Source organism: Lactuca sativa, chromosome 3, assembly GCF_002870075.4.
Source record: "Lactuca sativa cultivar Salinas chromosome 3, Lsat_Salinas_v11, whole genome shotgun sequence".
NCBI classification, from domain to species: domain Eukaryota; kingdom Viridiplantae; phylum Streptophyta; class Magnoliopsida; order Asterales; family Asteraceae; genus Lactuca; species Lactuca sativa.
The window spans coordinates 226,771,002-226,798,553 of record NC_056625.2 but is presented as its reverse complement, the minus strand read 5'-3'; the positions used below and the strand labels follow the sequence as shown (position 1 = coordinate 226,798,553).

The 27,552-nt window shown below is 44.6% G+C and overlaps 1 long non-coding RNA gene across 1 annotated transcript; it reads right to left on the bottom strand.

Moving 5' to 3' along the window:
* Positions 1–22,784: 22,784 nt before the first annotated feature.
* On the bottom strand, positions 22,785–25,037 carry LOC111908274 (uncharacterized). Its single transcript, XR_002855825.3, has 2 exons — positions 23,511–25,037; positions 22,785–23,343 (listed from the first exon to the last, which is right to left on the bottom strand). It is a non-coding gene; the product is annotated as an uncharacterized LOC111908274 (long non-coding RNA).
* Between the last annotated feature and the right edge of the window lie 2,515 nt (positions 25,038–27,552).

Genomic DNA, 27,552 nt, shown 5'->3' with positions numbered 1-27,552 from the left:
TAAAGGATCTCGCAATCATAATCCTTTACCACATCCAACCACCGACGCTGCCTCATGTTCAGATTCGGCTGATCCATGAGGTACCTCAAACTCTTGTGGTCCATGTAGATGGTACATCGAACCCCGTAGAGGTAATGCCGCCAAATCTTGAGGGCAAAGACCACCGCCCCCAACTCCAAATCGTGTGTCGGGTAGTTCGCCTCGTGAGGCTTGAGCTGCCTCGAAGCGTAGGCAATGACATGCCCCCTCTGCATCAGCACCGCGCCCAACCCAGAAATGGACGCATCACAATAAACTACAAAATCCTCCACGCCCTCTGGTAGGGCTAGGATCGGCGCCTCGCACAATCTCTGCCTCAGTGTCTCAAATGCAGTCTGCTGCTCGGGCCCCCACCGAAAGACCATGACTTTCTTCGTCAGCCGCGTCAGGGGCACGGCTATCTTGGAGAAATCCTGGATAAATCTCCGATAGTAGCCTGCCAATCCCAGGAAACTTCGAATCTCAAATGGAGACTTCGGAACCTCCCATCTCATCACGGCCTCGACCTTGGCCGGATCGACCAGAATCCCGTTCTGGTTGACGAGGTGTCCCAGAAATTGCACCTCGCGCAACCAAAACTCACACTTGGAGAACTTGGCATACAAGCTCTCCCTCTTCAGGGTCTCTAGCACCTCTCTCAGATGCTCCTCATGTTCCTCCCGAGTCTTGGAATAAACCAAGATATCATCGATAAAGACTATCACAGACCGATCCAGCATTGGTCTGCATACGCGGTTCATGAGGTCCATGAACGCGGCAGGAGCATTGGTGAGTCCAAACGGCATCACCACGAACTCATAATGGCCATAGCGCGTCCGAAACGCGGTCTTCTACATATCCTCCTCCCTGACCCTCATCTGATGATAACCCGAACGCAAATCAATCTTGGAGAACCAAGATGCTCCCTGAAGCTGGTCAAAGAGGTCATCAATCCTCGGAAGCGGGTAACGGTTCTTCACCGTTACCTTGTTCAGCTCCCGATAATCTATACACATCCGATGCGACCCGTCCTTCTTCTTCACAAACAGAATCGGGGTCCCCAGGGCGAACTGCTCGGACGAATGAACCCTTTGTCTAGCAGCTCCTGCAGCTGCGTAGACAACTCCTGCATCTCGGGAGGAGCCAACCGATACGGTGCCTTGGATATCGGAGCCGCACCAGGAACAAGGTCGATCCTGAACTCCACCTGTCGCTCCGAAGGTATCCCAGGAAGCTCCTCTGGGAAGACGTCTGCAAAGTCTCGGACCACCGGAACCTCGCTCACTGTCGCCTTACCCGTCTCCCGGGTATCCATCACATACGCGACGTAACCTACGCATCCTTGCTGAAGGTAGCGCCTAGCCCTCGCTGCTGAACATACAGCGGGTCCATACTGGGGTCTCTCGCCATGAATCACTAACTCTCCCCCCCTTGGGGTCCTGACCCGCACTAGCTGCTGCGCGCAATCTATCACCGCCCTATTAGGGCTCAACCAATCCATGCCAATAATCACCTTGTTCCCACGCAACGGAATGGGAACCAAATCTACCAAATAGCGCTCCTCAAACAAACGCAGCACGCAATCTCGAAATACCGTCGATGCTCGCACCGATCGATCGTCAGCAATCTCCACTTCCAAAGGGCAATCTAACTCGCCCGATGACTCAGGAAACTTCTTGCTAAGCGCAAGGGAAACGAATGATCGGGATGCACCCGAATCGAATAACACCTGGACTGGGAGGACGTTCACATGGAACGATCCTAAAGCATACGCATACATACAGAGCACATATCAATAACATAACATAATAAAAATAAGATAGAGGGAAAGAATCATACCCGTCACCACATCGGGTGCGGCGCGTGCCTCCTCGGTAGTCAGCTGAAATGCTCGGCACCTCACCACTGGAGCCTCTGACTTGCCCTGCCGGCCATCCGTGATCCGCAGGGTCGCTGGAGCAGGCGCCTTCACCGGCGCTGAAACTGTCAACTGGGGGCAATTGGCCTTCTTGTGGCCCCTCTGGTTGCAGTGAAAACACAGCAACTCCGATGTCTGAATAGCTGAAACTGGAGCAGTACAATCCCTGCTAAAGTGCCCTGCCTTGCCGCACTTGTAGCAGCGTACTGAACCCATCCTACATGCCCCCACATGCGTCCTGCCGCATTTCCCGCAGCGGCTCAGTCCTAACTGGCCTTTCGGCCTACCATCTGATCCCTTGGGCTTCTTCCCAGAAGCCCCTCCTGCCTGACCCTCCTCTATTTTCCGTTTCCGGATGTGCTCCAAATCTATCTCCCTCTCCCTCGCCCTGGCAATCATGGAGTCCAGGGTAGGGCAAGCTGAAAAGCTAACATGCTCCCGGATGTCAGCTCGCAGCATATCATGGTAACGAGTCCTCCTCATGTCCTCGTCACCGGCATACTGGGGCACCAACAAAGCCCTCTCTCGGAACTTGGCGGTGATCTCCGCCACAGTCTCCGTCGTCTGCCTCATGTCAAGAAACTCCCTGGCCAGCTGCTGAAGCTCGACCGCCGGCGCGAACTCTGCCCTGAACCTGGTCACAAAGTCCGACCAGGTCATAGCCTCGATAGCTGAGGCTCCCAACGAGTCACCCACCGACTCCCACCAATCCCGGGCTCGGTCCCGTAAACATCCTGCTACATACCTCACCTTCGACCCCTCGGGGCAGAAGCTAGTCAACTGGGCAGACTCGATGTCTACAATCCATCGCCTGGCAACAATGGGGTCTTTCACCCCATGGAAATCCGGTGCACCGCTGCCCCTGAAGTCCTTGAAGGACAGCGTGCGAGATCCTGACTGGCTAGATGCCATATCACTCCTGAATGCCCGCAGGCGATCCTCCATCAACTCCATGATCCCTTCCTTGATCGACCCAAAGATAATGGGAGTCGACTCAAGGATACCCCTGGTGATCTCTGACGCGATGAACTCGCGTAGCCCCTCATCAATCGGCTCGGAACCTGATCCCGAACCTGACCCCTCTCCTGAACCGCCATCTACCGGCCTCGATCGAAGCACCACCATTCTGCAATACATCGCAACAATCATTAGTGATACTGATACTCCCTGAGGGATCACATCTACTTACAAGTTCCCTGGTCTTATCTTGGCCATCCTTGGTTCGGGTACGGATCCTCTGCTTTCAGTAGTACGGGCCCATACTACCTACCACATCTATCCGTACCTTCTTCAAGGATTGCCTCGACTCCACCAGATCCCTTTCACTACTGCTGATCACTGCTATACTCATCCTAGGCTTGCCCTAGGGAAATCTCTAGTTCCACTCTAACCAGTCCTCAGCTGCTACAGGTCTCCTTGTAATGCCAGTTAGCCATTACCCGAATACCATCACATGTGACGAGGCTCAAATAATCCTTCGAGTACCCGACTCGTCCCTACAACGGTTGGACTCAAACAAGAGCTGCGCAGTAGGATCAAATCCGGCACTCTAAGATTATTCAACCCTGGTCACACGTGACGTGACGTATTTGCCTAGTGGCTAACTCCCATTATTCAGAGTCCCACAAGCACGAAGCAAGCAGCATTCAGATACGGGTAACAATCTCAATTAACTCTATCTACTTTCAGGAACTGAGCTAGCATAAAGTACTAACTCATACTACCAGGCATAACCTAAACAGGCTATCCTACTTCTGTGTATTCAACAATTAGCATGCAAGTTCTCATACAACTGGAACACATAAAGCAGGCACATAAGGCATCACTCCTAGATCCTTAGTCCTATTCTACCATGCTGTTCTACAAAAGCTTATAAACGTAACATAAACTTGTATGGGTACTTTGGGGATACTTACTTGAGCTCGGCCGGTCGCGCACATCACACACTTCGTTCTTTCTCAAAACTCTTTTCTAAGTTTTAGAAAACATTTTTTTAGAAAGTCTTTTAATCCCTCGATTTGAGTTCAGACACTCCCAAAGGTGTGTCCGAATCCCTCAAACCAGGGCTCTGATACCAACTTGTAACGACCCAATTTTCATGACCAAAAATTTCGTTTTAAAAACATTACTTTTGGAAAATATTAAAAGCTAAAACATTGTCTGATCAAGTCATCACACAAGTGAACCATGTCTAAAAGCCAATTCATACATTCGATCAAAATATCAGAGTACAAATCCCAGTGAAGCTCGTAAATGCGGAAACCGGAGAGTGTGTGTGTGACGTGTCGCTACCGCGCCGACTCCTTTCCCCTAGCTGAGGAGGTACCTGAAACCAAAACTGAAAACTGTAAGCACAAAGCTTAGTGAGTTCCCCCATAATACCACATACCATGCAACATATGACAACCATTGTTCAGCTAGGAGTTACGGGCCTTGCCCACACTCGGGAAGATACGGGCCCTGCCCACACTTCGCTAGCCGGGAGATACGGGCCTCGCCCACACTTGTGAAGATACGGGCCCTGCCCACACTTCGCTATCTGGGAGATACGGGCGTAGCCCACACTCCAACCTCGGAGAGATACGGGCCCTACCCACACTCAACCGCCAACTCATAACATACAAGTATCACGCAGACAACAAGTATTAGCAATTCTACCATATTAACACATATATCATACTTGACTAAACCCAGAGATACGGGCTCGGCCCACACTCTAGTACTAACATCTCGTCTACACGGGTCGGCCTTGGTGCCTTGGACCCGTTCCTACTGGAAAGGAAACTCACCTCGAAATAGCTGCTGGTCTGTGTGGGAATTGATCACCTACTACTGCTGCTGCTGCTCCGGAAACCCTCCGGCTGCAATTCCCACAATAAACTCAATCAAACACCGCTCACTGACCTTTGGGTAAAATGACCATTTTACCCCTGACCTTGCCCTAAGTCAAAGTCAGAGTCAACTTTTCAGTTGACCTCGACTCGCCGAGTTGGCTTTCCAACTCGCCGAGTCCCTACGCAAACGACTGTCCTGAATCCTGGTCCTACTCGTCGAGTTAGGCGACGACTCGACGGGTTCACCTTCTTAACCAATATTCAAGTCCTTCATCCTACTCGCCGAGTTGTATGAACAACTCGCCGAGTTCATCTTCATCCGATGAACACTTATGCGAAGACTCGCCGAGTTGTATGAACAACTCGTCGAGTCTGTTCTTGATCTAAGGAGATTGCCTTGAACTCGCCGAGTCAGGGCATTGACTCGCCGAGTACCTCCATAGATGAGTTAAGCTTCCGACTCACTGAGTCACACCCCGTGACTCACTGCTCACTCGATACTACGAAAAAGGGGACAAACTCGGAGACTCGCGAACAGACTCGCCGAGTCATATGAACGACTCGCCGAGTCGTTGCCATGCACCTACTGAATACACGGATTTGCTCGATTCCAGTCCATGCCATTCATAGATCTGGACTTCTAGGACACGAATCACACGTAAAGTTTCCAACTTTACGTGTGGATATTCACCAATATGGATTTTAGGGCTCAAAATGTCTCAAAAGGGTAGATCTAGGGCTAATAAGCAACATGGGGCCAAAAAGCTAACAGATCTGAGCCCCTGGAGCTCAATCTTGCCTAGATTCAAAGGCCAAACGCCTTATTACAACATACAAGGCACATGCAAGCTTGGGGATTTGATCAAGAAGGACCCAAATGAAGTTTTAAGCATAGAATCAAGGGGAAAACGGGTTATACCTCAAAGGAACTGCTGGAAGAACACAAATAACGCTTGGATGGCTTCCCTTCTTCTGGATCTACTTCCTTCCTCTTTCAAATCCTTCAAAAACACACACACTAACCTCAAACTCTCAAAGAATAGCTTAGAACGAGAGATACAGGGCTCTAAGGGTCGATGGGGGCCGACTTGGGGCTGATAAGTCCTTTAAATAGGGTGCAAACCCCTGAAACTTAGGGTTTCATCCAACAGCTGTGACTCGCCGAGTCACCAACTTAAACGTGTCCCGGGTCCCGCATCCACTCGGCGAGTCGGACCTATGACTCACCGAGTCCAAGGCTAAAAGAAAGGAAATACTCAAATAACATTTACGTACCAGGAACCGGGTGCTACAAATCTCCCCCACTTATTTTAGACTTCGTCCTCAAAGTCTGCTGCTCGATCCTGAAACAGCTCGGGATAATGCTCCATCATCTCGTCCACCGGCTCCCAAGTCCATTCTGAACCCTTGTGGTGCTGCCATTGCACCTTCACTAGCTCCACCTTCTTGTTCCTCAAATCCTTCGACTTCCTGTCGAGGATTGCGACTGGGCGCTCAATGTAATTCAGGCTGTCATCAACTTGAATATCCTCCAAAGGTACTACTGCAGAATCGTCCGCTAGGCACTTTCGCAACTGAGAAACATGGAAAGTGCTGTGGATCTGGCTAAGCTCGGCTGGCAGATCCAGCCTATATGCTACCTTGCCCACCCGAACTACGACCCTGAACGGTCCGATGAATCGCGGGCCCAACTTGCCCCGCTTCCTGAATCGGATGACGCCTTTCCACGGCGACACCTTCAGGAGAACCATATCCTCGACCTGGAACTCTAAATCGGATCGACGCTTGTCGGCATAACTTTTCTGCCGACTCTGAGCAGTCTGAAGCCTGCTTCGGACCTGTTGGATCCTCTCAGTCGTCTTGAGCACCACTTCGGTGCTCCCCATGACTCTCTGGCCAACCTCACCCCAGCATATCGAGGTCCTACACCTCCGTCCGTACAACATCTCGAAGGGAGGGCGGTCGATACTCGCGTGATAGCTGTTGTTGTAGGAGAACTCGGCCAGAGGAAGATAGGTATCCCAGCTACCACCGAAATCTAGCACGCACGCCCGCAGCATATCCTCCAGAGTCTGGATGGTCCGCTCGCTCTGCCCATCCGTCTGCGGGTGAAAGGCAGTGCTAAGATGCAGACGAGTGCCCAACTCGTCATGGAATCTCTTCCAAAACCTGGAAGTAAAACGCACATCCCTGTCCGAGATCACCGATACTGGCACCCCATGCCGTGCCACAATCTCCCTGATATAGATGTCGGCCAATTTCTCGGCCGATATGCTCTCCTGAATCGGGATAAAGTGAGCACTCTTGGTCAATCTATCCACGATGACCCAAATTGAATCCACTCCACGTGCGGTCTTGGGAAGCTTCGTGATATCTTCCTATTTCCACAGTGGAACATCCAACGGCTGCATCTTTCCATGCGGTCTCTGATGTTCGGCCTTGACCTTCCTGCAGGTCAAACATGGATCGACATACCATGCCACATCCCGCTTCATGCAGGGCCACCAATAGTCTAGACGAAGATCCCTATACATCTCCGTCGCCCCGGGATGAATAGAGAATCGGGATTTGTGCGCCTCCTCCAACAAAATCCGGTGCACGCCTCCGTGATACGGCACCCACACCCTACGGTGTAGTGTCAAAAGCCCTCGGCTATCATAATCAAAGGAGGAAACCTGACCTACCACACGCTCGCTCTTCCGATGCTCCTCCTTGATAGCCTCCTGTTGAGCCTCCCGAATCTGCTCCAACAGGGGAGTCACCACGGTCATCCTCAAGCAGACATCCCTGATCAGCGCCGCCTTGCGGCTAAGCGCATCGGCCACCACATTGGCCTTCCCCGGGTGGTAAAGGATCTCGCAATCATAATCCTTTACCACATCCAACCACCGACGCTGCCTCATGTTCAGATTCGGCTGATCCATGAGGTACCTCAAACTCTTGTGGTCCATGTAGATGGTACATCGAACCCCGTAGAGGTAATGCCGCCAAATCTTGAGGGCAAAGACCACCGCCCCCAACTCCAAATCGTGTGTCGGGTAGTTCGCCTCGTGAGGCTTGAGCTGCCTCGAAGCGTAGGCAATGACATGCCCCCTCTGCATCAGCACTGCGCCCAACCCAGAAATGGACGCATCACAATAAACTACAAAATCCTCCACGCCCTCTGGTAGGGCTAGGATCTGCGCCTCGCACAATCTCTGCCTCAGTGTCTCAAATGCAGTCTGCTGCTCGGGCCCCCACCGAAAGACCATGACTTTCTTCGTCAGCCGCGTCAGGGGCACGACTATCTTGGAGAAATCCTGGATAAATCTCCGATAGTAGCCTGCCAATCCCAGGAAACTTCGAATCTCAAATGGAGACTTCGGAACCTCCCATCTCATCACGGCCTCGACCTTGGCCGGATCGACCAGAATCCCGTTCTGGTTGACGAGGTGTCCCAGAAATTGCACCTCGCGCAACCAAAACTCACACTTGGAGAACTTGGCATACAAGCTCTCCCTCTTCAGGGTCTCTAGCACCTCTCTTAGATGCTCCTCATGTTCCTCCCGAGTCTTGGAATAAACCAAGATATCATCGATAAAGACTATCACAGACCGATCCAGCATTGGTCTGCATACGCGGTTCATGAGGTCCATGAACGCGGCAGGAGCATTGGTGAGTCCAAACGGCATCACCACGAACTCATAATGGCCATAGCGCGTCCGAAACGCGGTCTTCTACATATCCTCCTCCCTGACCCTCATCTGATGATAACCCGAACGCAAATCAATCTTAGAGAACCAAGATGCTCCCTGAAGCTGGTCAAAGAGGTCATCAATCCTCGGAAGCGGGTAACGGTTCTTCACCGTTACCTTGTTCAGCTCCCGATAATCTATACACATCCGATGCGACCCGTCCTTCTTCTTCACAAACAGAATCGGGGTCCCCAGGGCGAACTGCTCGGACGAATGAACCCTTTGTCTAGCAGCTCCTGCAGCTGCGTAGACAACTCCTGCATCTCGGGAGGAGCCAACCGATACGGTGCCTTGGATATCGGAGCCGCACCAGGAACAAGGTCGATCCTGAACTCCACCTGTCGCTCCGAAGGTATCCCAGGAAGCTCCTCTGGGAAGACGTCTGCAAAGTCTCGGACCACCGGAACCTCGCTCACTGTCGCCTTACCCGTCTCCCGGGTATCCATCACATACGCGACGTAACCTGCGCATCCTTGCTGAAGGTAGCGCCTAGCCCTCACTGCTGAACATACAGCGGGTCCATACTGGGGTCTCTCGCCATGAATCACTAACTCTCCCCCCCTTGGGGTCCTGACCCGCACTAGCTGCTGCGCGCAATCTATCACCGCCCTATTAGGGCTCAACCAATCCATGCCAATAATCACCTTGTTCCCACGCAACGGAATGGGAACCAAATCTACCAAATAGCGCTCCTCAAACAAACGCAGCACGCAATCTCGAAATACCGTCGATGCTCGCACCGATCGATCGTCAGCAATCTCCACTTCCAAAGGGCAATCTAACTCGCCCGATTACTCAGGAAACTTCTTGCTAAGCGCAAGGGAAACGAATGATCGGGATGCACCCGAATCGAATAACACCTGGACTGGGAGGACGTTCACATGGAACGATCCTAAAGCATACGCATACATACAGAGCACATATCAATAACATAACATAATAAAAATAAGATAGAGGGAAAGAATCATACCCGTCACCACATCGGGTGCGGCGCGTGCCTCCTCGGTAGTCAGCTGAAATGCTCGGCTCCTCACCACTGGAGCCTCTAACTTGCCCTGCCGGCCATCCGTGATCCGCAGGGTCGCTGGAGCAGGCGCCTTCACCGGCGCTGAAACTGTCAACTGGGGGCAATTGGCCTTCTTGTGGCCCCTCTGGTTGCAGTGAAAACACAGCAACTCCGATGTCTGAATAGCTGAAACTGGAGCAGTACAATCCCTGCTAAAGTGCCCTGCCTTGCCGCACTTGTAGCAGCGTACTGAACCCATCCAACATGCCCCCACATGCGTCCTGCCGCATTTCCCGCAGCGGCTCGGTCCTAACTGGCCTTTCGGCCTACCATCTGATCCCTTGGGCTTCTTCCCCGAAGCCCCTCCTGCCTGACCCTCCTCTATTTTCCGTTTCCGGATGTGCTCCAAATCTATCTCCCTCTCCCTCGCCCTGGCAATCATGGAGTCCAGGGTAGGGCAAGCCGAAAAGCTAACATGCTCCCGGATGTCAGCTCGCAGCATATCATGGTAACGAGTCCTCCTCATGTCCTCGTCACCGGCATACTGGGGCACCAACAAAGCCCTCTCCCGGAACTTGGCGGTGATCTCCGCCACAGTCTCCGTCGTCTGCCTCATGTCAAGAAACTCCCTGGCCAGCTGCTGAAGCTCGACCGCCGGCACGAACTCTGCCCTGAACCTGGTCACAAAGTCCGACCAGGTCATAGCCTCGATAGCTGAGGCTCCCAACGAGTCACCCACCGACTCCCACCAATCCCGGGCTCGGTCCCGTAAACATCCTGCTGCATACCTCACCTTCGACCCCTCGGGGCAGAAGCTAGTCAACTGGGCAGACTCGATGTCTGCAATCCATCGCCTGGCAACAATGGGGTCTTTCACCCCATGGAAATCCGGTGCACCGCTGCCCCTGAATTCCTTGAAGGACAGCGTGCGAGATCCTGACTGGCTAGATGCCATATCACTCCTGAATGCCCGCAGGCGATCCTCCATCAACTCCATGATCCCTTCCTTGATCGACCCAAAGATAATGGGAGTCGACTCAAGGATACCCCTGGTGATCTCTGACGCGATGAACTCGCGTAGCCCCTCATCAATCGGCTCGGAACCTGATCCCGAACCTGACCCCTCTCCTGAACCGCCATCTACCGGCCTCGATCGAAGCACCACCATTCTGCAATACATCGCAACAATCATTAGTGATACTGATACTCCCTGAGGGATCACATCTACTTACAAGTTCCCTGGTCTTATCTTGGCCATCCTTGGTTCGGGTACGGATCCTCTGCTTTCAGTAGTACGGGCCCATACTACCTACCACATCTATCCGTACCTTCTTCAAGGATTGCCTCGACTCCACCAGATCCCTTTCACTACTGCTGATCACTGCTATACTCATCCTAGGCTTGCCCTAGGGAAATCTCTAGTTCCACTCTAACCAGTCCTCAGCTGCTACAGGTCTCCTTGTAATGCCAGTTAGCCATTACCCGAATACCATCACATGTGACGAGGCTCAAATAATCCTTCGAGTACCCGACTCGTCCCTACAACGGTTGGACTCAAACAAGAGCTGCGCAGTAGGATCAAATCCGGCACTCTAAGATTATTCAACCCTGGTCACACGTGACGTGACGTATTTGCCTAGTGGCTAACTCCCATTATTCAGAGTCCCACAAGCACGAAGCAAGCAGCATTCAGATACGGGTAACAATCTCAATTAACTCTATCTACTTTCAGGAACTGAGCTAGCATAAAGTACTAACTCATACTACCAGGCATAACCTAAACAGGCTATCCTACTTCTGTGTATTCAACAATTAGCATGCAAGTTCTCATACAACTGGAACACATAAAGCAGGCACATAAGGCATCACTCCTAGATCCTTAGTCCTATTCTACCATGCTGTTCTACAAAAGCTTATAAACGTAACATAAACTTGTATGGGTACTTTGGGGATACTTACTTGAGCTCGGCCGGTCGCGCACATCACACACTTCGTTCTTTCTCAAAACTCTTTTCTAAGTTTTAGAAAACATTTTTTTAGAAAGTCTTTTAATCCCTCGATTTGAGTTCAGACACTCCCAAAGGTGTGTCCGAATCCCTCAAACCAGGGCTCTGATACCAACTTGTAACGACCCAATTTTCATGACCAAAAATTTCGTTTTAAAAACATTACTTTTGGAAAATATTAAAAGCTAAAACATTGTCCGATCAATTCATCACACAAGTGAACCATGTCTAAAAGCCAATTCATACATTCGATCAAAATATCAGAGTACAAATCCCAGTGAAGCTCGTAAATGCGGAAACCGGAGAGTGTGTGTGTGACGTGTCGCTACCGCGCCGACTCCTTTCCCCTAGCTGAGGAGGTACCTGAAACCAAAACTGAAAACTGTAAGCACAAAGCTTAGTGAGTTCCCCCATAATACCACATACCATGCAACATATGACAACCATTGTTCAGCTAGGAGTTACGGGCCTTGCCCACACTCGGGAAGATACGGGCCCTGCCCACACTTCGCTAGCCGGGAGATACGGGCCTCGCCCACACTTGTGAAGATACGGGCCCTGCCCACACTTCGCTATCTGGGAGATACGGGCGTAGCCCACACTCCAACCTCGGAGAGATACGGGCCCTACCCACACTCAACCGCCAACTCATAACATACAAGTATCACGCAGACAACAAGTATTAGCAATTCTACCATATTAACACATATATCATACTTGACTAAACCCAGAGATACGGGCTCGGCCCACACTCTAGTACTAACATCTCGTCTACACGGGTCGGCCTTGGTGCCTTGGACCCGTTCCTACTGGAAAGGAAACTCACCTCGAAATAGCTGCTGGTCTGTGTGGGAATTGATCACCTACTACTGCTGCTGCTGCTCCGGAAACCCTCCGGCTGCAATTCCCACAATAAACTCAATCAAACACCGCTCACTGACCTTTGGGTAAAATGACCATTTTACCCCTGACCTTGCCCTAAGTCAAAGTCAGAGTCAACTTTTCAGTTGACCTCGACTCGCCGAGTTGGCTTTCCAACTCGCCGAGTCCCTACGCAAACGACTGTCCTGAATCCTGGTCCTACTCGTCGAGTTAGGCGACGACTCGACGGGTTCACCTTCTTAACCAATATTCAAGTCCTTCATCCTACTCGCCGAGTTGTATGAACAACTCGCCGAGTTCATCTTCATCCGATGAACACTTATGCGAAGACTCGCCGAGTTGTATGAACAACTCGTCGAGTCTGTTCTTGATCTAAGGAGATTGCCTTGAACTCGCCGAGTCAGGGCATTGACTCGCCGAGTACCTCCATAGATGAGTTAAGCTTCCGACTCACTGAGTCACACCCCGTGACTCACTGCTCACTCGATACTACGAAAAAGGGGACAAACTCGGAGACTCGCGAACAGACTCGCCGAGTCATATGAACGACTCGCCGAGTCGTTGCCATGCACCTACTGAATACACGGATTTGCTCGATTCCAGTCCATGCCATTCATAGATCTGGACTTCTAGGACACGAATCACACGTAAAGTTTCCAACTTTACGTGTGGATATTCACCAATATGGATTTTAGGGCTCAAAATGTCTCAAAAGGGTAGATCTAGGGCTAATAAGCAACATGGGGCCAAAAAGCTAACAGATCTGAGCCCCTGGAGCTCAATCTTGCCTAGATTCAAAGGCCAAACGCCTTATTACAACATACAAGGCACATGCAAGCTTGGGGATTTGATCAAGAAGGACCCAAATGAAGTTTTAAGCATAGAATCAAGGGGAAAACGGGTTATACCTCAAAGGAACTGCTGGAAGAACACAAATAACGCTTGGATGGCTTCCCTTCTTCTGGATCTACTTCCTTCCTCTTTCAAAGCCTTCAAAAACACACACACTAACCTCAAACTCTCAAAGAATAGCTTAGAACGAGAGATACAGGGCTCTAAGGGTCGATGGGGGCCGGCTTGGGGCTGATAAGTCCTTTAAATATGGTGCAAACCCCTGAAACTTAGGGTTTCATCCAACAGCTGTGACTCGCCGAGTCACCAACTTAAACGTGTCCCGGGTCCCGCATCCACTCGGCGAGTCGGACCTATGACTCGCCGAGTCCAAGGCTAAAAGAAAGGAAATACTCAAATAACATTTACGTACTAGGAACTGGGTGCTACAGCATGAATCGCGGGGCCATCCCTACTCAACTCGCCGAGTTTCAAGAACAACTCGGCGAGTACAGCCTTGAACCTTAGTCCTCTAATCCCCTTCTGACACTGAGTCATCCCTCAACTCGGCAGTCCACTCACTGAATGATTAATGGGCAACCTTCATCCTACTCGCCGAGTCTGTTCTTGGGACTCGGCGAGTTCATGCCATGCACACACTCAAATCAACTTCTGAGGTAAGATCCGTCCCATACAATCATAGATCTAGCCTCCCCAAGCATGATAATCACGTAAGGCTAACATCTTGGTGCTCATGCAAAGGCTTAATGGCCTTATTTGAAGATATGACCACTAAAATGACATCCAAAGCTCATAACCCCCATTAACACTCATAAAGCTCAAGGGAAAAGGGTCTCTGGACCTCTTTAGGTCCAGATCTACAGTACCAACACGAGAAGGGGCCAATTACTCAATAACCTTCCTCTAAAAGGGGCTAAAAAGCCCTAACTCTAGGAATTACACCATAAACTGAAGAAGGGTCGAATGAATACCTCAAAATGAAGTCTCTGAGCCCTGGAATCACTGGATTAGCACCCTCTTCAGCCTCCTCTTGCCTTGGTCCTCTTCTATTTGCAAAAACACCAACAAGTGATCAAGAAATGGCTCCTTTCCTCTCACAATCGCTCTAGCTCACTTAGGGTTTCTCTCTGGGGTCTGGTGGCCGCAAATGACGGCCATAAGGCCCCTTAAATAGGCCCTAAACCCGAGGAATTAAAGTTTCATTAAACAGCGTGGACTCGCCGAGTCCACGGGGCGACTCGCCGAGTCCAGCCATTCACCCCGGATAATGATTCGCGTCTTTACTCGGCGAGTCTACGCACCAACTCGCCGAGTTCTTCCACAAAACTTGAAATAAAATGAATAAATATAATACCTGAATTTCCGGATGTTACAATTCTCCCCTACTTGAATCAGACTTCGCCCTCGAAGTCTCATCCCTGAAATAGCTCCGGATGTTGCTCACGCATCTCCCGCTCCGGCTCCCAAGTCAACTCGGATCCTCTCCGATGTTGCCACTGAACCTGCACCAGAGGCACCTCCTTGTTCCTCAGAACCTTGATCTTCCAATCCACAATCGCAACTAGTCTCTCCGCGTAGTTCAGACTCGCATCCACCTGAATATCCTCTAACGGCACTACCGCCGACTCGTCAGCTATACACTTCCTCAACTGAGACACGTGGAAGGTATTATGAATCTGCTCCAACTCCACAGGTAGCTCCTAGCGATACGCTACCCTGCCCACCCTCACGATCACTCTGAACGGCCCAATATACCTGGGCCCTAGCTTGCCCCTCTTCCTGAATCGAATCACTCCTTTCCAAGGAGATACCTTCAGGAGAACATAATCACCGACCTGGAACTCAAGCTCGGATCGCCGCCTATCCGCATAACTCTTCTGGTGACTTTGAGCGGTCAACAATCTCTGCCTGACTCGTTGTATCTGCTCTGTCGTCTGAAGCACAATCTCCATGCTACCCATCACTCGTTGCCCTACCTCTCCCCAACAAATGGGAGTCCGACACCTCCTCCCATATAACAGCTCAAAGGGCGGCATACCAATGCTCAAATGATGGTTGTTGTTGTAGGAGAACTCTGCTAAGGGAAAATACGTGTCCCAACTTCCGCAAAATCCAACACGCATGCTCGGAGCATGTCCTCGAGCGTCTGAATCGTCCGTTCGCTCTGACCGTCAGTTTGTGGGTGGTGTGGGGTACTAAAATGCAGCCTCGTACCCAACTCCTCATGGAATTTCTTCCAGAATCTAGAAGTGAAACGCACATCTCGATCGTCATCGAGATCGGCACCCCATGCCGCGATACCACCTCCCTCATATAGACCTCTGCTAACTTTTCTGCAGAAGAACTCTCACTAATGGCAACAAAGTGAGTGCTCTTTGTCAAACGGTCTACTATCACCCAAATCGCATCAACACCCCTCGCCGTTCTCGGCAATTTGGTGATAAAATCCATTGATATTTGCTCCCATTTCCATTCTGGGACTTCCAGTGGCTGCAACTTACCATGCGGTCTCTGATGTTCGGCCTTAACCCTACGACAGGTTAGGCACCTCTCAACAAACCACGCTACATCTATATTCATACAGGGCCACCAATACTCCCTTTTAAGATCCAAAAACATCTTAGTGGCCCCAGGATGGATCGAGAATCTCGATCTATGCGCCTCCTCCATCAAGATGGCACGCGTTCCTCCAACAAACGGTACCTAAATCCGACCCTGGAAGGTCATAAGCCCTCTGCTATAGGTCACGAACTCTGACACCTGTCCGATAACTCGCTCTCTCTTACGGTTCTCCGGTTTTACTGCCTCAGCCTGAGCCCCTCTGATGGTGTCCAACACCGGGGTCATCACCGTCAATCTCATACAAATATCCCGAATCGAGGCGTTCTCTGCCCTACGACTCAGGGCGTCGGCTACCATATTAGCCTTGCCCAGGTGGTACAGGATCTCGCAGTCATAATCCTTTACTACATCCAACCATCTCCTCTGACGCATGTTCAGGTTTGGCTGATCCATCAAATACTTCAAACTCTTGTGGTCCGTGTATATCGTACACTGAACCCCATACAGATAATGGCACCAAATCTTGAGGGCGAACACCACAGCCCCCAACTCTAGGTTGTGGGTGGGATACCTTGCCTCATGGGGCTTCAGCTGCCTTGATGCGTACGCGATCACATGTCCCCTCTGCATCAACACCGCGCCCAACCCAGATATCGATGCGTCACAATACACCACGAAGTCCTCCATTCCCTCTAGAAGAGCCAACACCGGGGCTTCGCACAATCTCTGGCGAAGAGTCTCAAATGTGGCCTACTGCTCTGGGCCCCAACTGAACACCACACCCTTCCGGGTCAACCTGGTGAGAGGAACAGCAATCTTGGAGAAATCCCTGATGAATCTACGATAATAGCCGGCCAACCCTAGAAAACTCCTGATCTCGGAAGGAGATTTCGGCACCTCCCAACTCATCACCACCTCGATCTTAGCCGGATCGACCAAAATTCCCTTTTGGTTAATGAGGTGACCAAGGAATTGCACCTCTCGTAACCAAAAATCGCACTTGGAGAATTTGGCATAAAGCCTCTCCGATCTCAGTACACTGAGGATTTCCCGCAAATGCTCCTCATGCTGCTCCCTGGATCTCGAATATACCAAAATGTCGTCAATGAACACAATCACTGATCGATCCAGCATCGATCTGCATACCCTGTTCATGAGATCCATGAACGTTGCAGGCGCATTGGTGAGCCCGAATGGCATCACCAAGAACTCGTAATGCCCATAACGAGTCCTAAACGCGGTCTTCTGGATATCCTCCTCGCGCACCCTCATCTGATGATATCCAGATCTCAGATCAATCTTGGAAAACCAAGATGCTCCCTGCAGCTAATCAAATAAATCATTGATCCTCGACAAAGGATAACGGTTCTTGACCGTTAACTTGTTCAGCTCTCGATAATCTATGCACATTCGGTGCGAACCATCCTTTTTCTTCACAAAAAGGATCGGTGCTCCCCACGGCGAGCTGCTCGGCCGAATAAACCCCTTCCCCAGCAGCTCCTGAAGCTGCGAGGATAACTCCTGCATTTCTGGAGGTGCAAGGCAATAGGGCACCTTGGCAATAGGTGCTGCCCCCGAAATCAAATCAATGCGGAACTCAACCTGCCTCTCGGGAGGCACACCCGGTAACTCCTCGAGAAAGACATATGGGAATTCCTACACTATCGGAACCTCCTCAACCGTACTCGATCTCTCTTCCAACTCTTGTATCCATCACATACGCTACAAAACCACTACAGCCCTGCTGTAGACTCTGTCTCTGTGACAACCCGAAACTTTCATCCTATGTAATTGGTCCGCGTATTGTCTTTAAATCTTGAATTCATCACCCTTTGTAAATCTTGTGGTTCCGAATGCGTGTTTTGGACACAATATAGTCTAGTTATGGGTCTTAGGAGGTGTTGGAAAGTGTTTTGCATCATGAAATTGGATTAAACACACCCATGTTTGCGGCCGCACACCCTCCAGCCTCACACCCAAACATATATAGAGAGGGATACCTTCTTCATTCATTCATTTGGATGCTCCTTACTCCCTCTCTCTACTTTCTCTCTCTAAAATCTTCAACCAAGAACACCTTGAAGTCCTCATATTTGTGATCTAGTTCATCTTCAAGCTTATTAGTGGTAAACACTTGAGTCCCAAGCCTTAAAACTCATTATGTTCATCATATTCATGGACCCTTGAAGGTGTATGGTCGCACACCTTCATGAGGGGGCATCACACATTCAAATCTCCTTAGTGTGAAGAACAAACACTTCATTTGGACTCACAAGAGGAGTGTACGGCCGCACGCTCCTGTGTACGGCCGCACACACACACTGAACGGCCGCACGCACTTGTGTGCAACCTCACACACACTTCTGGCCGCACACCTCAGCCGCACACTCAATTTCTAGGCCATGCACTCACTCAAATGCCCACTTTTGGCCCTAAACTTGCATGAATCATTAAGTATGGATCATGAGACACTTGTATTCAGTAATGCCGAGCCCTAAGAATGTTTATCCATCATTTTTAAGCATGAAACATCCTAGTTCTAACCCAATTGTGTGTCATCACATGATTTATAGGAACCATTGGCATTCAGGGCATCCGTTGACACTCGAACCCTGCGATAAACTGTGAGTTCATACCCCTTTAATGAACCTTTCAAATGTTTTTATATGTTTTAGGGGGGGGATACAAGTCAAATATACATGTTTATGAAAATTAATCACATGTGATTCACTATCCGTAACTCAAATGACATGTGATTTATCATTATGCCTTATAAAAAGTACTTTACGTTTTAAAAACTATTTTGGATAAATAAACTATTTTCTAAATGTTCCCTTTGACAAGATTTTCCTTAAATATATTTTCTTATAAAATGTAACCACACTAATATATTTATATAAGTAAGACTTGAAGGACTTAGGACCGATAGCTCGCCTTATTTTTTGTTCTTGTTTGATTGTGGGCTTAGGGTAGTTGTTATCCATCCGACTGTCGTTGATTTCTTAGTTATATATCATGTATATTGGTATTGGATTCGGGCCTTTTCATTTAAATCAATGTCTACACGACATAATTGCCAAGAATTACACCCACTAGGTTAACTATAATGGGTATAGTTAAGGCCACTACTACTCGTTACTGCTACTATCTTACATACTATAATACACACTAACATGAGACGACTCACTAGTAAGAGAAACTCACTATGAACTATACAAAAGACTACTTCACTATAATACAAGAGAAAGCACTAATCAGGGGATAACACACTAACTCACTATGAGATACGCTATTCGCTACATACTATGCCCAGAGTTTTCCGACAGGAAGACGACGCTACATGTATAGATCTATACGGGGCAGACACTATTACATCCTGACTGTTAACCTCAGTCCGAGCCGTATAGGCCCAGGGATACCGCTACTTCTCAACACTATGCATGACCGGGAAGGTCATGGGGTACTCTACTACTCACACTATCAGTAGCATACAAGGAATACACTACATTCACACTAAAATACTAATACTAAAGAATAAGTTTAAAATCCTGAAGTAAATAAGTATCTAATACTAATGAGAGTTTGCACCACTATTACTGATATCAGTCATAACTTTTCTTATTACACTACTTATTGGGGGTTCACTAATATACTTTTATTAAAAACGATTTCTTTTAAAAAATGAGACTTACATGCAAGTTACAGGTTTTTCAGTTACAATGTATTTCTGGAAAATATAGGATTTTTTTAGAGTTTTCTATTACTTACGAATGTAAACTGCAGCCCTCACACTATCTGTACTAATGCATTTTATACTAAAACTCACACTAAACTCTTATGAACTCACCAGTTTTATGCTGATACTCGTTTTCAAAATAACTTGTATCCTCAGGTAAAAGATAGACAGATACATGTGCTACATTTTGGAGAAGGTGGAGCATACAAGATCCATCTCTTATTTTTGCATACTTTTGGTGTTTGTTGAACTTTACAGAACACACTTGTAATTATAATCACTATGTAAATGTAATGGTTGCATGTTTCTTGTTTTTACTATTATACAATTGTGATGATACTGTACATGACATCCTCCACCCTGAAACGTATTCCGCCGTTACCGGTTTTGGGGTGTGACAGATTGGTATCAGAGCATTGTTTATAGTGAATCAAGTATATCAACCTATAAAAGATATACGAACTATAAACACTTCGGGACTAAAACACTCTGACCAAGAATATATACTGTTAAGTATCTAAAAGATTTAACTAAGTATATATATACACACATCTCTATAAAACACAGGAGCCAGTATCACCCTAGAACAGAACAAAAGTATTAAGATTGTTGGATAGCACAATTTGGCTTAGAGACATATAGTCACATTTGGGTAGATGTAGCCTGATCAACTACATTTTCCTGAGAGTGACTAGCATGTGCCTAAGCTTGGTTGTGATGTTGCAACAAGTCTAAAACTTACCAACACTACCATAATACCGCTAGCATAAGAATACTATAGGAGTATTTTGTATCTCTAAAACATACATATGTGATAACAAAAAGGGTCGTTACTGATAGGACAATAGTTGCTAAGTGGATACACCACGATTACATGTGACTAGGGCGCTATAGACTCCGAATCTGTAGCCTTTGCTTCATTTCCTGTTCTTGTTTGATTGGGGATCTAGAGTTAGGGTTGCTTATTCGAAGGACTATCCTGCTTCGGTTGCATGTAATTGGTATGCACTACGCAAGTATTGGGTCGACTAGTAACGATTCATCTTATAAGTAATTTAGGTTAGTACGTCTATTAACCTTCTTTTCCCCTTTCTCGCATAGATATCATGGCTGGCTTCCACCTACTCGGCGACCCATACTATCCAAAACAGGGCAATGGAGGATGGCTCGATGAGGAGTCAGGTGATGATCACCCGATTCCTTTGGATGATCATCATGCTGAAGGTTTCTCGAATAGTTCCAGCTCCGAACCAGAAGTTAACAACCAACCTCCTGAAGCTCCGAACCCCAACCCCCGCCCGGCATTTCAGGGTTTCAATCCTATGTGGGCCATATCCTTGCACCGGTGGAGCGAGGAGCAGGGTCAGACTTTACCTTTCTATGGAGACCGAAGCTTCTACAACATAAGCGAAGGAGGATCAGCAGATCGGGTTCTGCCCATCATGATCCGAAGGATTGCCAGGAATGTCGAGCAGGGTCAAGCAGCCATTGGTCGATTTGTAGAAGTGGATGCCAACTCAAATCTCAACACGGTTCGCATCCGCCAACTCGAAGGAGCCATGGACAGGGCAAGGAGGACTAACGAGGCTCTGCAGCATCAGCTAGCTGCATCTCGAGCCGAAGTTAGGGAACTCCGAGCACGCCAAAGGACTCATGAGCGACACCTTCAGGAAGTTATGCGTCAGATAGCGGATCGGAGGGTTCGCCCAACAAGTAACCGTCGCCAATAGAAGACGTCTAGTACCCCACTCTTTTGTTTAAAGGACTAGCTTTCCCTCTCTATGTTCATAAATCATTTGTCTGTAAACATTCCTAGCTCTAAAAAGTACCCTAACTAGATCTCTAAACTGCCAACATTTTTCCTATCTAATATTTACAAAGTTGACATTCCTCACATTAGATTGAATTACCTCACATTATTATATATATAACTAGTAAAGTATCCCGTGCTTTGCACGGGTTAGATTTTTTTTTGCATTTCTTTACCTATAGTAACAGTGTAGTTACATTTCTATATACATAATTGCAACATCCTTACAATACTTTTCTATACTTATATTTCTTTACATAAAATTAGGAGCTATGCTATAAGCTAGGACATCGGTTGTAAATTGTTGCTGTAGGTCATGACTTTATACTAATGATCTGCGAAAACAAACAGAAGTCGTCGATAAAGTTCTTTTACCAATTTATTGATTTGATCTAAACACTCAACAAACCCGGGATCTATAAGTGTGATTTCTTGGTGCAACAATAAGAAGTTTGGAGAGTTTCTTGGTGCATTTAATAGTTTTTACTGGGTATCCGTATAATGCTGTAATGACGGTTTCAGTAATTAGTTTCCTTTCGATGAACATCGAATAATTTCCTTTTGGGTTTGTGGTTTATAATTTAAGGTTTTATTTTAGGGTTTATGTTTTCAAGTTTAGGGTATAGATTCTAGGTTGGCACATGGAGGTTGACACCGTCAAAATGAAAGGTTATCCCAACAGAATTTAAAAAACATCATTAAGGAAAATACTCAAATTTATAAAAAATGTAAGACTTTTTTTAACAAAGTTTTTTTTTGGTAAAAACCTAACTAAAATAATAAACTTAAGTGACTATCTTTGACTTTACTTAAATAGAAATAATATATATTTTTTTAATTTTGCTTTTTATATAAAAAATAATTCTAGAAAGTTCAATCAATTTTATTAAAAGCTGGAACATACCATATGGACCATATCTATAACATACTCTAAAAATAATTTTCCAATGCATATTGTTTTTTAACGAATACAATGGTCTCTTATACAACTTTAGTTATACTTATACAGCTTTAGTTATAGAACACTCATAAAAATGATTATTCAATGGATATCTTTATAAGAATTAAACTCGAATAAATAATGCAATATTGTTTTGTACAATTAAATATCCTTGCAACCATTTAAATCTTGTTAGCTGACAATCCTTTAAATCTTGTTGCTCACTATTATTAGTTGCTCAATATAGAAGTGGTGGCCATTGAGCCAAATCAAACACCAATTTTTACAAATCAGAAAATGAAGAGAAAATATGAAAAAAAAAAATAATAATAATAATAATAATAATAATACAAACAAGGTGAGGGAACCGAGTGTAACAGCCCATCCTCTCTACTTCAATGTAGACACAAAATAAAAAAAATAAAAAACTATCTGGAAATCTATCATAGTACACAAATGAGAAGATATCAAAATCCATATAACCCATTACAGCAAAATTCTAACCATTCCTTTTATTATTATTATTATTATTAGGAGATAACTTTGGCCAAGAACTCAATGTTTCCTGTTGTCACCCCAGCCAAATTATACACTATATGATAGCATGGGTGTGATATCTTACACTTGTCAGACATGAAGAGATTGTAATCTATGATTCTATTGAGGCACAAGGACCCAATCTAGTTTAATGGACATGAATCTCCATGAGACCTCCATAAGTCCAGTCACATGAATCTCCATGGAAACATTATGCATAATGTTACTTCTCTCTCTAAACACATGGAATCGCAAGCAACCAAAAAAAAAAAAAAAAAAAAAAAGATACTTCCTAATCTTAATGTTTGATTTGCCAATAGAAAGAAAGGTTTCATTTTGCCATCATATCAAGAGGTACCGTCAATCTAAACCCATTTATACATATGCAGGGGCAGGGGGGGTTGAATGTGCAAGGGCGTCATTTAAACCATCTGGTGAATGTTTTTACTGCAGGGGATCTCTTTCTTTATCACAATACGTCCCTTCTCTTGAAATTAAACCACTTTTTCTGAATTCAACACCAAATTAAAAGCTTATTAGACTAAAAGGGCGTAAATGGAATTTTACTTAATTTAAAGAACTCGAGAATCCAACTTCCAGATGCACATAATCACCATACCAAATACCAAAATGAAGCTTATTAGACTAAAAGAGCAAATATTGAATTTTACTTACTTTAAAGAAATCAAGAGTTCAACTTCCAAATACACATAAAGACCATACCAAATCCTGACATAGGGTTTCCAGATGCAGGCTTTCAACTGCTGATCCAGGCAGTGGAGCACTTCATAGAAATTCCTCAATTCAGCACATCAGAAGATTAGACACTACTAAACCCAAAATAATCTTGATAGGATCAAATGATGCAAGGAAAATTACTATAGGTAAGAAATATATATTCTGAAAAGCCATGCTTCTGGATTTCAAGTTGATACCTGAATATGCTACAAGCCTACAAGGTTCGAATGTTGAAGCAAAAAGTTTCACTTTTAGATATTCCTAAAACTGAATTAACGATCAATATTGGCATTTTTACAATGCCTTTGTTGGGTTAAAAGGCTCTAGAAATCATCAAACGTCTTTATAAAGGATTAACTTTTCTTGGTAACCGTCCCTGTGTCAATTTCAAAGTACAATGCCTTTGTTGGGGGTAAGAATTGCTACAAACTACAGTAATGTTTTTAATATATTCGTGTCCTTAAATAACACATAGGCATTCAGAGATACACTATAAGATACACACACACTGCTAGTTACATACACATTACATTTAACACACATAGTTTCTCTTTTCCATTTACGAAATAGTACTCTAGCTACCTTTCAAAATCACTAACAAATTCTAAGAAACAGAGTTTGTGATGAGTGAGTAGCTTAAAACCATAGTGTTGATTAGAAACGAGAGACTGAGTATGGATCTAGGGTTTCGTGATGTTAATCAACGGTGTCGATTGTCGTGGCTAGGAGTGGTGGTGGAGATGGCATAGATCTGGGGTTTATAGGTTTCACCGAGAATTAATGGTGCACAATAGTATTGTCGATGGCGATGGATATGAACGATCGTGATGGTGATAGCGTTATAGATCTAGGGTTTAATGGTGTTGGTGAGAGGTGGTGGTTTTTAGTAGTTGCGTCTTCCGCAGGGGAGATTGCGGTGAAGGTGGTCTGCTTGTGGTGAGTTGGGGTGGCTCGTTGGTGGTGCGATGGGGTGGCTCGCTGGTAACGGTACTGGCTGAGGATGGTGGCGAAAATGGTGGAAACCACTTTTTTCTTTTTTTTTTTTTTTTTTTTTTTTTTGTATATAAAGGGGGTGTTTGGGAAAACTTTTTAAGCTTAAAATTCTTTTAAAAAAGTTTTTTTTTAAAAGTTGTCACAAAAGTCAAAAATGGGTTTTAAAAAGTCTTTGGATATTATTTTTTGATTTTTGAATATGATTTAGCTTTAAAAGTCTAGAAGTTATAAAAAGTCATATTTTCTTGATTTTTGAAAACTCATCATTTTCTTCTTTACAAAAAATTATTTTGAAAAGAACTTTTGCATCTTCCAAACATCTCTATAACTTTTTAGAAAAGTTAAAAAACAAAAGTCATTTAAAAAGTTTTCCCAAACACCCTAAAAAAAGTCTTCTAAAGAGAAGAATGGTTAACGATTCAGAGCTGGCTTTGGGTTTATGCTTTGGTGCGATGGTTGAGGTAGCGGAAAGGAGTGACAAATGACCTTTTGGGGGGGGGGGGGGGGGGGGGGGGATAAGTGCAAGATTATGGGGCGTAGGCTAAGACAGGTAGAAGACTTTGGAAACTAATTTTACAGAGAGAGTTTATTACAGATGATTATTAAGGTTTAAAAATAGTTATATATAGTATCATATATGATATATATGTTTGTGATTGGTCAAATTTGTTTTGGATTGCTATCAATTTTTTAATCTCTACCGTTTAAATAAATCTAAAGGATCAAAATCAAACTCCTTATTTTTAAGACTTTGCTCTTAAAAACTTTTGAAATTCTATTATATATATATATATATATATATATATATATATATATATATATATATATATATATATATATATATATATATATATATACTAATAAAGTACCCGTGCGATGCAGCTGCATCAAATTGTTTCTTTCGAAAATTAGTTTCCGACGATAATTAGTTTTCTTTAGACAAGCTTGTGGACGACAATTATATACTTTTGGATAGGTTGTTTTGGGTTAAAATAAAAGTTTGTTTCTGTTTTCTAGTGGTCAACAAATTAATCGAAATTTTAAAATCGACACTATTTATATTATATAGGACGACAGTCAATAATCTAAAATTATGAAATTCAGGATTTGGTACTATTGGTACCGGTGCTGGTAACGAAAAATATTTTAATATGGTTTTTAGTTTACAAAATAATATTTAGAATACCGTGAAGATCAAATTATAAATTAAAAACTTTACCCTATGCGCTATGTTATTTATATAACAAATTGTTTCGGACTTAAAAAAAAAAAGACTATTTATAAGAATTTACAAAAACATATATAAGTAGGGTTATTTATTTTGAAGAATAATTCAAAATAAAAAATAATATAATTAAAGTTTTAAAAGAAATTTTGTGATATGGTAGTTATTAAAGTAAAATGTGTCTGATCATGTGAGTGCATCAAAATTTTAAGTGATTAAACCAACATTAACTACTTATCTCGACTTTTTAATTTTTTAAAAATTATAAAAAAGTTATACTTTTAATATTTAGTTATAATAATACACGACTTGTTTTATAAATTTGATTTTTTTTTAATATATTTGGTGATATTGTGATAATAAAAAACATGTTTTTCAAAATTTGAAAGTTTTGATTTTTTTACAAATAGATATAATTTTAATGTGAGGTAATTCAATCTAATGTGAGGAATGTCAACTTTGTAAATATTAGATTGCTAGCTTTTCGGCTAAGAATTTTTTGAAATAACCAATTATTTTTATATTTAATTTTCTCTTTTTTTTTTATGTATTATACTTTCCCTTTAACCAATTTATTACAAATCTGAAAAAATAGGGGTTAGAAATACAAATGTATTTTTGTTTGGGCTAAAAATATAAATATATTAATTTAAGTCAAATACAAATTTTAATTATTGTTTCCGGTAGAATATTTTTTATGGCTTTTCAATCTTTTAAATCATAATAAACTATTCAAAATGCATCCACATCTAATAAACAATATGTTTTTGTCTTAAATAAAAAAGTTCAAAGTCTTTTCTACATTTAAACGTTCTAAAAAGCGCGTCATGACGCGCTTTAAGGCGTGTCATGGCGCGAGACGTGACTTATCTGTTACGAAAACATTCAAAACGGGTTTGTTAAACATGACACCCAAATAATGTGTCAAGACGTGTCTTATCGTGTTATGGGGCGAGTTTTTTTCAAAGTGTGTTTTTTTTCTTCTGATTGGCCCTCAAATAGTTGAGTTTTTATTAACTTTTTGATAATAAATATTAATATAACACTTCTAAAAACTTGATATATTTGATAAAATTCAATAATTGTATGATTGATCGTTTTTAATTTATATAAAATAGTCACGCCTTAAAAAACATCATGGTTAGCCAAGACTTGTCATGATTTAACTTTGATGTTAGCGTCAAGTCACGGCTCATGGCTCATATTATTTAAAACCTTGGTTTAAACACTTGCAATGCCTTTATTTAGTTCAAAAGGAAAATGCTTATAACATTATACAATAATTCGTTACGAGAATACAACTAATATTAATGTATTCATGATTTCAAAACATTTAAAAGCAGCGATTTTATGATATACTTTGAACAATTTTTAATATTGTTTTTCAAAAGCTTAAAATTAAAATAATGATAATAACGTATAATTATAAAGAGTTCAAAGAGCTATACACATAGCTATAACTCCCACTCGTAACTATTTTATTATTGAATCTTTCACTTTTTTTTTTAATATCCATATTTTTCATATATAGACATAGCTATAACTCCCACCGTAACTATTTTATTATTGAATCTTTCATTTTTTTTTTTCATATCCATATTTTTCATATAACAACTTAACACTCTGATAAGTCTGATAAATTTGTTCACTTAACTTCTATGGCATTCTAAAAATTTAATAACATCAATTAACGCATTTATAAATAACAATGCTCATAATAGTATAAAATATAATAAAAAGTTATACAAATCAACACACTTT